The 12,953-nt window shown below is 41.9% G+C and overlaps 1 protein-coding gene across 4 annotated transcripts in view; it reads right to left on the bottom strand.

Annotated features, from left to right (window-relative positions):
* LOC125912308 (transcription initiation factor TFIID subunit 13) overlaps positions 1 to 12,953 on the bottom strand; it is an 88,212-nt gene that overhangs the window by 63,721 nt on the left and 11,538 nt on the right. For 2 of the 4 annotated variants that reach the window (XM_049616659.1, XM_049616660.1), the window contains exon 1: positions 5,462 to 5,543. The exons of 1 other annotated variant lie outside the window; for it this stretch is intronic. The gene's annotated coding sequence lies outside the window, so the exon portion shown is untranslated. Of the gene's footprint in view, positions 1 to 602; positions 789 to 5,461; positions 5,545 to 12,953 lie in introns of those variants that run through there. One more of the 4 variants, XM_049616661.1, reaches the window with a different exon arrangement.

Raw genomic sequence — 12,953 nt, 5'->3', positions numbered from 1 at the left:
ATGTACTGAACCAAGAATCACAAAAACTTGAAAATGTACTGAAAAAGACAAAATTATATAAGCATTAACTACTGAATTAAGTACATCAGAATATATACTATATAATTACCTATTAAAGTCTTTCATCCTTAGCTTTTCTACTTCCTTACCTTTTATATATTCATCACAGAATTGAGTCAGAAGGTACATTAGTCCACTTTCCTATAATGCAGAATATCCAAAACTTACCTCTAACAGATGGTCTGCCAACCTCTACATAAATGCCTCCAATGAGAGAAAATTTTTATGCCCCCCTTACAAGCCACTTGTGGAAGGCAGTCTCTAAGATGGTCACCAATGAGCCTACTAGTGTTTACAACCTTCTGTAGTCACTGGCCCTTGAATGTGCGCTGGATTTAGTGATTCACTTCTACCCAAGAACATAGCAGAAGTGTTGGGCTGTCACTTCCAAGATTTGTAAAAAGATAGTAGTGTGAGTCCTGAGTGCAGGCGTGTGTCCTCTCTCTCAGAATGTTCACTCTGGGGGAAGCCAGCTGCCATGTCATGAGGCAACCTTGTGGAAAGATCCAAGTGACAAAGAACTGAGGGAAGCCTCCACTCACCTGCTGGCAAGGAATGGAAGCCTTCAGTCCAACAGCCCACAGGAACAGAGACCCAAGCCACTGAGCTTAGAAGGAGATCATCCCTGATTTGTGTCTTCAGATGACACCAAAGCCTCTGTGGCAGCTTGACCGAACCTCAAGAGAGATCTTAAATCAGAGGCACTCAGCAGGTCTGTGCTCAGATTCCTGACCCTCAGAAACAGTGAGATAAATATTTGTTGTTTTAAGTGACTGTTTTGGAAAAGGTAATTTGTAACAATAGATAACACTCATTTAATTTTTTCACAAGTATAAAAATTTTGCTTTCCTAATACTGAAATGAAATCTACTTTCTTGCAACTTTCATCTAGTTATTCACGTCTTCGGGTCATCATGATAAAAGTTTATTATGTTTCAAACTTTCACACATTTGAATCTGACCAATAATCATGTCTATTTTCCTATACGCTTTAGCAATTCTTCATACAGCTTACAGAACCCCTACCATTCTAATCATTCTCTTCCTAACATGTGTTAATCACTCTCTTAAAACATCCAAAATAGAATACAACACTCCAGGTATGGTATTTCAATGTATACATTGAAATCAACACTTCCCATGATGTGTGCACTATATAATAAACACACCCAAACACCTAAAGTTGCTTTACATCATCATCTGCTCAGCAGATACTGTTTTTGCACTTCCCAGAATTTAATTTCTAAAGCTTCTCTTGAAGTTGGAAAGAAAACCAATCCAACGCAATTTCCAGGCTTTCAAAATAACATTTTAAAAAAGGTTAAACCAAAAAATGGACATTAAGCCTCCAATTTTAGTTCAGTTCTGTAAAGTTTTCTCAAAAATTTTATTACAAGATTCTATTTTCTTTTCCAATACATCAACAAAAGTCACAAAACATACTTAGCCATAGAAATCTGTTCATTTTATAGAATTCATTATTTAAGTCAATGTATCAAATAGTATAAAATGTTTATGTCCTTTTTCATGTAGTACTGTTTCTCTATAAAATAGGGTGTTGACTTGCAAAACAAGATAAAGGTCCAGGCAGAGTGGCAAGCATGTGAATTGTGCTTAATAAATATAAGTTTCTCCCCTTCAGAGTTCATACCCATGGTAAAACCAGTATGACAAAAGAGCTACTAAAAACATGCTATGGGAGAGCTACTGTGCTGTGGATAAAGTGTAAAAATTTACTTTAGAAAAAGTTAACCCTGGTTTTAAATATATTTTAGGTGTAATTTTAAAATATTAGGAAGCTTGAGGCCCCTGGGTGGCTAAGTCCATTAAGTGCCGGACTCTTGATTTCACCTCAGGTCATGATCTTGTGTCTTGTGGTTCTTGAGATGGAGCCCCACATCAGGCTCTGCACTGACAGCATGGAGCCTGCTTGGGATTCTCTTTCCCTCTCTCTTTCTGCTCCCCTCCCCTGCTTACACATGCACACACTCTCTTACCCTCTCTCTTTCAAAGTAAATAAACATTTAAAAAAAAAAGATTCTCTCTCTCCCCCTTTACTCCTCTCCCCCACTCACATGTTCTCTTCTCTCTCTAAAAAATTAAAAAATAAAATAAAATAAAAAATAAAACAAAATATTGGGAAGCTTGATTAGATCAAATTATGTTGCAGATGCCACACGAAGAGACTCTTACTTATGATAATGTTTGTTTGAGGTCAGTATTTGTTTAACAATATTTGAGTATCAGGGCGCTTGGGTGGCTCAGTCAGTTAAGTGTCCAATTTCTTCTCAGGTCATGATCTCCTGGTTCGTGAGTTCAAGCCCCACATGGGGCTTTCTGCTGTAAGCAAAGATCCTCTGTCCCCCCTCCCTCTGCCCCTCCCCTGCTAAATCTCTCCCTACCCTGTCAAAAATAAACAAATATTAAAATAATAATAATAAAAATATTTGAGTATCTACTCTGTGCTAGTACCATGCTGCGTCCCAGGAATACAATCACTGAGTTACTACAGTGAAGATGACAAAACATGAAAGCAAGATTTATAAGGTAGTGTGTGGTGTTTTGTAAGGATAGCTTTTTACCCAAACAGAAACAAATTAAAAAGCAAAAAGCAAAACAAAAAACAAAAAAAGCAAGAAAAATCAGTTGAAATATATAAGCTTTGACTATTCAATGTAATGGTTTCAAAATTACACAGAATAAAAAAGTATCCTTAGGTATGGGCCAGCGTTGGACTTGGAGTTTGAAGACCTGGATTCAAGTCTTCTATATAAAAGTAATATGCATAAAATATAAAGAGCACCATAAAAGAATTACAAATGAAATGCCATGGAAGTTCAGAGGAATAATAGGGTTTCCTGTTAAGAATGGGTTTGAGAGATTGTTAATATCCTAACATGCAGAGATGGGAAAGGAAAAGCTACTAACATGTACTGTGCATTTACTATGTCAGGCCCTTAATACTCCTATACAGTATTTATGAATGGGACAAGAGGGTGTATATGACTAAAATCCTTTGACCTTTCCACTACAATATTCTGACATTTACAGGAGGCGGGGGGAACAAGAGGGGATAATCAGAATAATAAGCCTAGTGTCAAAGTTTTAGAAATTGAAATTCAACTTATTTCCTGTGCTAAGTAGTGATTCATTAGCTGAGTGAGTCTAAGGCAATGCTTCTTAAATTTTTTTCCATAGGGGCAGAAAAAGACTGAACACATCCCCAGGGTCCCTTAAGCATGAAATTTCTTTGAAGTCTCTGAAATCTACCTTATATTCTCTAAATATAAGAAAATCGTACTGAAAGCAGGAAAGCAATCCTTGCACACATATAGGAAAGAAACACCCTTTTTCCATGTCACCATGGTAATAAAGAACCTCCATTAAAGAGTAAGGATGGATGCACCTTAATAGTTCCTGTGAGCCCTGTAAGGCCATTATAAGAAATAAGGTCTTGGGCCTCAAAATACTAAATAGATCATGCAGAGTATTTTAATTATCCTTGCCAATGCTCCACTCTATTAAGAGGTAATCAACAGATGCCTTAATTTTTTTCCAAAGTGCTTTCAAACAGACTATCTTGCTCAACTTAGAGCCCATTCCAGACTAAAACAACAGTAGGTATTATCCCCATTTTACAGATCTAGATATTAGACTCAACAGTAGGTTAAGTATCTCTTCCATGATTGTAATCAATAGCTAAATGACACTTAAATCCAGGCAATCTGATTTCCAGCTTACTGATTTGCTAAGGAAAACTGCATCTTTTCATACTTATTTTGAAGTATTTCTCAAACTACAGTATATATCAGCAATATCCCATGCTGTCCATTCAGTAACTGATAATTTCACAAACAGAAACAGAGGCTGAACACAAGTATGTAACTAGGAACTTAGAATAATACCCCTGTTCTCTAATGATATAGTCCTAATACTGGCTTTAAAAGAGAGAGAGAGAGAAAGAAAGAAAAAAGAATTAGGAAGTAGGAAGAAGAGGTAAACATTGAAATCCCTTCACAAAAAATTACATATTATTATGGCATATAAGTTCCAGTGTTCTGTGGTGCTTGCTTTTTTTTTTTTACCTGACAATATACTGCTAATGGTTTAATTGCTTGTCTTTTCCCGCACTGTATAATAATTTTCCTTTTGTGTGGAAGCAATCTCCCCCCTAAAACCTAAGGTAAAATTGTTCATTACATCTTTGTCCTAAATGAGACCCCTAGAATATGCCATATAAAGGAAAATGGGCTCTTAGGCGTTTCTCCTTCCTAGTAAAATTTCAATGCAACTCAAGCCAACACCGGAGACAAAAAAGATTCTACTTGGATTTACTGTGAAAAAAGATCTGTAGCATATTTAAAGCCTACATGTTAATTTCTGTGCCATTAACTTCTTGAAGCATTCTATGAAGTCTACAACAAAGGGAGGCAAATAAGTGTTAGATCACAACCTATGAATCTGGGTGGAACAAAGGCTTCTCCTTTCATTATGCAGAGAACCAAGTTGCCAAAAACGCTCCGCTCAGATACCATGCGTGGTTACTGACTGCACGTCTGGGTATAGAGATGAAAAAAAATCAAATGCTGTTCAAATGCCGCCCAGCCTACCTTGCCCCTTTTGCCCAAGGCCTCGCCCCAGAGCTGGAGCCCCAATCTTTCTCCCCAATACAAGACACCGGCTGAACCCTAGAGTTCTACAGCCTCCCGCCTCTTCTACGCCGGCGCTCCTCAGCCCCAGCAAAGCCGGGTTCCAAACCCAGTCGATTCCCCTCTCCCCGCCCCCCGCCCAGACCCCCAAAGGCTGCACCCACAGAACCACTGACGTAAGAAAGGCCAAAGCCGGCCCCGCGGAGCTGCCCCACTCCGCCGCTCGGTTCCCAGCCCCGCAGCTTCCTCCCCTCCTCCCGGCCAAGGCGTGCCCAGACAGGGACGCGAGCGCGCCCCTCAGTTCTCGCAAAGGCTCGGCCGCGGGCGAGGAAGGAAGAAATCAACGCAGCCAGCTCCCCTCCCGCCTCTCAGCAGCGGCGAGGTGGGCACTGGTCCTGCGCTAGCTCCCCGCTCCGGGGCCGACGGTACCAGGCGAGGGGTGTCGCTCTACCCCAGAGCCGGGCTGGAAGAGAGGGGAAGGTGTGGTCCAGGACAGGCGGTCTCGAAATAGGGGCCGGCAGTTCCCAGGTCCTCATCCGGCGGCGCCGGGGCCTCACTCAACGACCCCAGTCCCCACCCAGGAGGCACCGAAGCCTACCCGAGACCCTTCTCCCGGGCCGCAAACGCCGCCCTTTGGGCCAAGGGCCGCCTGGGTCGGAGCCCTGTCAGCTGGTGACAGGTGGCGACTGGTGACCATGGCAACCCGAGGTGCGACGCGGCCGACCCCGCCTCCGCCTCCCGGAGTCACTCACCTGAGGGTTCCCGGACGAGTCCAGAGAAGCGGCTGAGCAGAAAGCGGCTGTGAGGCCGGCGAACGGAGCCCTGACGCGGCCGGGTCCGGGCTGGGGCTGGAGCGCGAGGGCGGAGGTCTATGTCTGGGTTTGGCGTCGGTCCTCCCTCCTGCCGCCCGCGCGTCAATCCATCAGATCGTCAGGCCGTCCTTCCTCGCGTCTGCCCCTCCCGGAGGACCGCTCGGCTCAGCCTCTTGCAGACTGCGGTTGTCAAGCGGCGCTGGAGCAGAGCTCCAGCCCCGAGCGGCAACCAATCATCGCGCTTCTCCGAGGCGCCTCAGGACCCCGCCGAGGGGCGGCCAGGCAGGTGCCTGAGCCAAAGGGAGAGTCGGCTGGGCGGGCCCGAGCCTGGAGAGGTGGGGACCTGCCTAGACAGACAGGCTCTGGCCTGCCCTCCAAGGACCTGCTGGACTCGGAGGAAGAGCTGGCCTGGCGATTGGGTGAGAGACCAGCAGCCGGGACGCAGACGGGTCGCTGGCCGGTGACCCCGCGTCCCGAAATAGCGCGGAGGGGGCTGTCGCCTCGGAATCGAGAAGTCCTCTGCTCATTAGAATCGCCTCTATAATACTCTTTCCTGACAATTTATTACTGAACGCAAATGAAATAAATCTAGCCTCCCCTTTTCTCTCCGCTCTTCCTGGCCTCACTTTCTTCCTGAAAACTCCAGCTGCTTATTTGCCCCATTTTTGATTTCTCCTTTTGTGATGCTGATATACCTTGGAGCATTTTACAGTTACTTAACTTGTTCACAGATTTGGTTTTTTACTACCCTTATTAGTTGCAAGGCCCATGACAACAGAACCTCACTTTCCGACCCCACCAGTGCAGTCGATTCCACAAATATACATGATGCTTAACCCAGCTGAATTGAGTATTCAGTGGGTATAACGATGTAGAAGAGTTAAGAATACAGTGATACAAACCTGTAAGAACCTCGCCTTCATAAGGGCCAAATGCCAAGAGTGAGCTGGGCCTCCAGACTGAGGGAAAGGACATAATAAAGAGTGGTAATAATAAACATCAAAAACACTTAAGAACAGGAAAATTTTAATCTAATTCAAGATAAAAGAAGCTATCGTGTGAAGGAAAGGTTCTAAGAAAAGTATTTACGAATTCAGGGAAAACAGTTTATGCAAAGCTTAACTAGTCCTGATTAACTCCTATAAGAAAGTCTTCATTAAGAAACTCTCTCAGTGATGTGACAGGCAAATGAATATAAACACAAATTAATGTTACCCAGGGTCTTGATATCAAAAAGAAAAAAAAAAATTTTACGGAGTATTTAAATTGAAAAAGTGGGCAGATACAATATATCCTGGAAATGCCAGTATGGTTTTTGCCAGTATAGTTCATCTGAGAGTCCGCTTCTTAAATTTGATTCTCAATACCACTGCAAGAACCAAGCACTATTTATTTAAATTTTCAGCTAGATCTGATGTGGTTTAAAGTGTTGGGGTTTGGAGCCAATGGCCAAGAAAGAATTCTTGAGACGTCTTCAGTGCAAAAAAATGTCTTTATTAAAGCACAAGGACAGGACCCATTGACAGAGGACAGAAATAGCTGCCCTTGGGTTGTGAGGAGTGACTGATTATATAAGATTTTTCTATCCTACGGAAGGGATGGTGGTGTCAGGGTCCTAGGAAATTCAATCTATAGGTTTCTAGAAGTTTGACTATTGATAAGATTGCTTTTTTCTTGTAAATCATTAATACAGTTGCAAACTGGGGCTTCTGGGCAGCTCAGTCAGTTAAGCATCTTGATTTCAGTTAAGAGTCAGCTAAGACTCTTGATTTTGTCTCAGATCATGATCTCACGGGTTCATGAGATGAAGTCTCTCATCGGCTCAGCACAGAGCGTTTGGGATCTTCTCTCTCTCTCTCTCTCTCTCTCTCTCCCTCTCTCTCTCTCTCTCTCCATTTGCCCCTCCCCTGCTTGTGCTCTCTCACTCTCTCAAAATAAATAAACTTAAAAAAAAAAAAGACCATTGCAAGCTGATAGAGGCTCATGATAGAGGCATCACTGTGATCTTTATCAGTTAACCACTTTTTTCTCCCTTTCCTTTGTTCTTGGGCAGCCAAGAGTGCTTGAGGAATGTCACACATATCCCACCTTGGGGGGTGGGGGGTAGCTGTTAGCTTGTGCTTTGCCCTCAGCTTGCCTTTGTTTCTCACATCATTTCTAGAAAGAGTTACTAATCAGGGAGCCTGACAAACATTTGACCACCTATTAGAGGCAGAGTGCTACATAAAAGGAAGAACGTGATCTGGTACTAGATTGGTTTGGGCATTCATAAAATAAAGTATTTTACTTATGCTCTCATTTAAGCTTCACAATCTCCCTTAAGATGCCTGTTAACTATTCCCATTTTAGACGTTAAGGGATAATTTGCCCAAGGGCAAATAGCTGATCTGTAGGGGAGCTAAGATTTCAACCAATATGATTCTTAAACCCTTCTTTTTGCACTCTACTTCAGTGTATCAACTGGATATTTTAGTGTGAAAAAAAATGGACTTATCCTGAAAAGGTAGAGGGAATAAGGTCTTATTCATGTTTACATCCCCCATATCCTGTGGCAGTGTTACCTGTGTCTAAATTTTGAACAAGTCCTCAGAATTGTTAGAAGCAAACGCACAACCGTATTTCCAGAAAAAGGGGGTGGGGAAAAGGGAGAAATCAGGCACTGAAATATGACATCTGGCACATCTTGTTCAGTAATAAATGCATTGACTGTATATTCACTTCCTAATGTAACATCAAGTTTTACACTACAACCTTAATAGCTGTTAGCCTAAGGTATCACCTTTCCTTCTATACTCAGCCACACTGATTAAGATTAGATCTTCTTGTCTTTCACTCTAGTTGCTGCAAAGCAGTGAATTGTTCAGAAAGGACAAGGCTTTCTCAGTTGAAGGACTGTCCTTGGATTCTGAGGTACTGCCTCAATCATTCACCAAATATTTATCAAGTGCCTACTCTGGATGTGGAACTAGGTTAGGCATCGTTTGAAAATGCAGGTCCTAACTTGACAGAATGATTCATAGTGCTTGTGACTTAAATGCCTATAGGCTAAGGTGTACCCCTTTTAATAAGATTCTCAAATCTCATTTCTAAAAAGGGAAATAGACGTTTTTGGTTTTCCCCAAATAGTGGAAAGGAATCTGAGCACAAGCCTAAAATAGGAAATCTTGCCTCAAGCTGTTCAGGGGAAGTTCAACAGGGATATGAGCACTTGTTTTAAAAGTTCCACTCTCCTTATTAGAACACATACATAAATACACACACCAAAGAGCTGTGTGATTTATAGCCAGCAGTGCCCTGGCTCTGGGAGAACAAACGAGACCACCACTGCTTCTCTTTCAAATAGTCTCAAAGATTACGTAGGTAGAATACCTGCGTCTACCAGCACTCCTCTCCAGACCCCTAAACAAAAGCTTAAATTATATGTCAATGACTAAACCTAGCAACACACACGCACACACACACACACACACACTCTTGTTTCAACATAAAAGAGATGTGCTTTTTTATGTTAAGTAAATAATTGGATGTTCTACTGAAAACAAAAATAAAAATTTTTAAATATTCTGTTTTGAGAAAAAAATTCACCCTATTTTAATGAAACCACTGGCATACTTCAAAGTCAAAAACGGGGGAAACTACAGATTAAAAATATTAATAATACATAAATCACATTAAGCATCATAATTTTGGATGGGTATTTTAGGGTAAGGTTAGTAACTTTCTAGTAATAATCTTGAGACTATTTAATAGAACTTGCTAGAAAGAGCAAAGAAAAACAGAGATTGACCAAAATGAGTCTAGGTAGGTGTCTTATTGTAAGTCATGTGCCCCCAAAATATTTATAAAAATCCTATTTCAGAAAAATTAAGTATCATATTAGCATTTCTTTTAGAGTTTGGTCAGTAACTAAATTGGCCCTTTCCAACTAAATTTTGAGTTATTTATCTGAAATAGTCACACAGCCCCTGGATGGCTCAGTTGGTTGAGTGTCTGACTCTTTTTTTTTTTTTTAATTACTTTTTAATGTTTATTTATTTATTTTTTTTTTTTCAACGTTTTTTTTTTAATTTATTTTTGGGACAGAGAGAGACAGAGCATGAACGGGGGAGGGGCAGAGAGAGAGGGAGACACAGAATCGGAAACAGGCTCCAGGCTCCGAGCCATCAGCCCAGAGCCTGACGCGGGGCTCGAACTCACGGACCGCGAGATCGTGACCTGGCTGAAGTCGGACACTTAACTGACTGCGCCACCCAGGCGCCCCAATGTTTATTTATTTTTGAAAGAGAGAGACAGAGAGAGACAGAGTGTGATCAGGGGAGGGGCAGAGAGAGAGGGAGACACAGAATCTGAAGCAGGCTCCAGGCTCTGAGCTGTCAGCACAGAGCCTGATGCAGGGCTTGAACTCACAAACCGTGAGATCATGACCTGAGCGGAAGTCAGAATGCTCAACCAACTGAGCCACCCAGACACCCCTGAGTGTCTAACTCTTGATCTTGGCTCAGGTCATGATCCCAAGGTCATAAGATTGGGCCCCGAGTCAGGCTCTGCACTGAACACAGAGCCTGTTTAAGATCTTTCTCTCTCTCTCTCTCTCTCTCTCTCTCTCTCTCTCTCTTTCTCTCTCTCTCTCATCTCTCTCTGCCTTTCTCACCCCCTTTACCCCTCTCCCTGGCTCATAAATAAATAAATTAATTAATTAATAAATTAATTAATTAAATAAAGCCACACAAAGGCAAATGACAAAATGCTTTGTTTCAGTGATTGTTCTTCCTATCCTAAAAGAATGCACCCAAGTTCAACACAGTTTACCAGGGTTTCTGTGTAAGTATAATATAGTGAGCATATGCATAGAAGTCTCAATGCTACAAATTACACATGAATTGGGATTTTGTACAAAAGTTCAAACCTTAACACTTACCAATCTACAGGTAACATAAGAAATTTCTCCTTACTTTATTTCGATAACTTTAGAATTCCACTCATACAGATACCATAGAGCAAAATAGTATCAGTGCTATGTCTCAAATAAATTATAGGTGCTTAGTAAATACATGCTGACATATCAAAATATTTTCTGTGATCCTATCCCATAATGTTCCAGGATTTTTTACCTCAATACCTGGGATTCGTTCTCACCACTTTGAAGAATGAAGGGGTGGACACAAAACAAAATGAGCAGCAGGCAAAAGTGTAATAGAGTAGGGATGCCTGGGTGACTCAGTTGGTTAAGCATCAGACTTCGGCTCAGGTCACAATCTCGATCTCACAGTTTGTGAATTTGAGCCCCACATCAGGCTCCGTGCTGGCAATTCAGTCTGGCGCCTGCTTTGGATTCTATGTCCCCTCTCTCTCTCTGGCCTACCCTGGCTTGTGCTCTGTTTCTGTCTCTCAAAAATGAATAAACATTAAAAAATCTTTTTTAAGTTTATTAAAGATTAGAAAGGAAGAATAGTATGAAAGCTCTTTTGCAGAGAAGGGACATTTTGAAACTGAATTTCTGCAACAATAGGCAAGGGTCTTTGTTTTATAAGATTCTGGTCAGCCCTCCCTTCCCTTCTCCCTTGTTCCTTTTCAGGTTCTACCCTTACTGGCTAGATAACTCTAGGTCCTGGCTTGTCCATTCCTGATTGGCTCGACTCCATTGTGTGAGGAGTCAGACTATGGTCATACTGTCCCTCATGTAACACAAGTTTTATGGTTTACTTTTGTTAGTTAGGTATTTTGATAGTCAAATTCCTGATGGGAACCTGAGGGAGAGTAGGTGGTGTGTTAAGTTCTTAAGAGGAACGTTAAGCCCGAGGGGGTTTGCTGTGGTCAAATGCTCCCAGCATTGTTCCAAAATATGTGTTTTTCCCCCACCCAGGGACCTCAGGTCCTAACCTTTCCTTCTCTGCCTATTTTATCCTAGCATTTCCCAATCATAACAATCTAGCTCATGTAGTCATTTACCAGGATCCAGGAAAAGCAGCAACCTGTAACAACACATTTAATACCTTGCTCACTGGTCATCCACCTCTCAGTCTGTGCTAAGAAGGTAAACATAGGGGGGTGCCTGGGTGGCTCAGTCAGTTAAGCATTCAACTTCAGCTCAGGTCCTGATCTTGTAGTTTGTGAGTTCGAGCCCCTCGTTGGACTCTGTGCTGACAGTTCAGAGCCTGGAACCTGCTTTGGATTCTGTGTCTCTCTCTCTGCCCCCTCCCCCTCTCAAAAATAAATAAACATTAAAAAAAATAGAAGGTAAACATAGGGCCCTCAGAAAAATCAGGCCTAGAGATTAGGAATGTTCTGGGATACAGGCAGAGTTCTTGAAAAGTTCCTGATTTTCAGGCACAATGTTTAGTGTTGTCAGCTCTTGGGAACAACTACGAAGCTTCCCTGAAGATATTGAAAGTAAAATTCCCCTCTTTGAATTACCTCTGAGCTCAACATGTGAATAAATTAGAGTAGAAATACACAAAGTCACCTGAAAGCCACAGACAGACAATGCTTGGATGCCTCCTGTCACTGGAAATGAAAACTCAAACCAACTTTCCAGTACCAGTGACAAAGGAATCTTAAAGGATGCTCCTCAGGAAACATACCCCAGTGCATTGCTTTGGGCCCTGGGGAGCCATTCTTCCTGATTCTGTATTAATTTTATCCTCTTATTTGGTGCTCTAGGCAATGCATTCATCTAATTCACCTTCATATTTATGTTTTGATTTCCCACATTGTCTGCCTAGGGAAAGGAAAAATTGGCTGGTCAAACCTATACCAGACTTTATCTACGTCTGTAAATTGGCATCCATGTTCATACATTGGTCTTACTAGCTTGGTTTCTGTGAGTCCACCCTGAGAGATGGATGTGCTTTCCATTTGCTAACAAAATCAGTTTCCAAGCCTGCAGTGATGCAAATCAAACTTTGGACCACATATTCACCCAAGTAATGCAACCTCTAGAGGCCTCTTGGGAAGTGGCCAACAGACTCTCCAGATACCACCTCTCTCCACTGATGTGAAGTCAAGTGAGCTATGGCCTCCACTTAAAAATTTCTACCCTTAGTATTAATATTATAGCTTTTACTTAAGAAAATCAGTTTAAATACAGTAAAGCCCATTTCAAGTGAATCACAGATTATATTAGATATTCTGCTTGAACAGCAAATAAACATGCTTGTTAAAAAAAAAAAAGTTATAATTTATTTAAAGAGAGAGCCTCATTAAACAAAGTGTGGGGTGGGGGGAAGAGCTATTAGAGATTAACAGAGATTTAGACTTTACCCAATGCAATCAATGGGCAACCAAATGCAATGGGGGACACCTTGTTTAGATTCTACTGCATGGGGTGCCTGGCTGGCTCAGTCAGTACAGCATGCAACTCTTGACCTCAGGGTTGTGAGTTTGAGCCCCACATTGGGCATGGAGCCTACTTTAAAAAAATATTCCGCTGCAG

Source organism: Panthera uncia (genome assembly GCF_023721935.1).
Source record: "Panthera uncia isolate 11264 chromosome C1 unlocalized genomic scaffold, Puncia_PCG_1.0 HiC_scaffold_4, whole genome shotgun sequence".
Lineage (NCBI taxonomy): Eukaryota > Metazoa > Chordata > Mammalia > Carnivora > Felidae > Panthera > Panthera uncia.
Note: the sequence above shows the minus strand (reverse complement) of the source record. Positions and strands in the feature narration are given on the sequence as shown.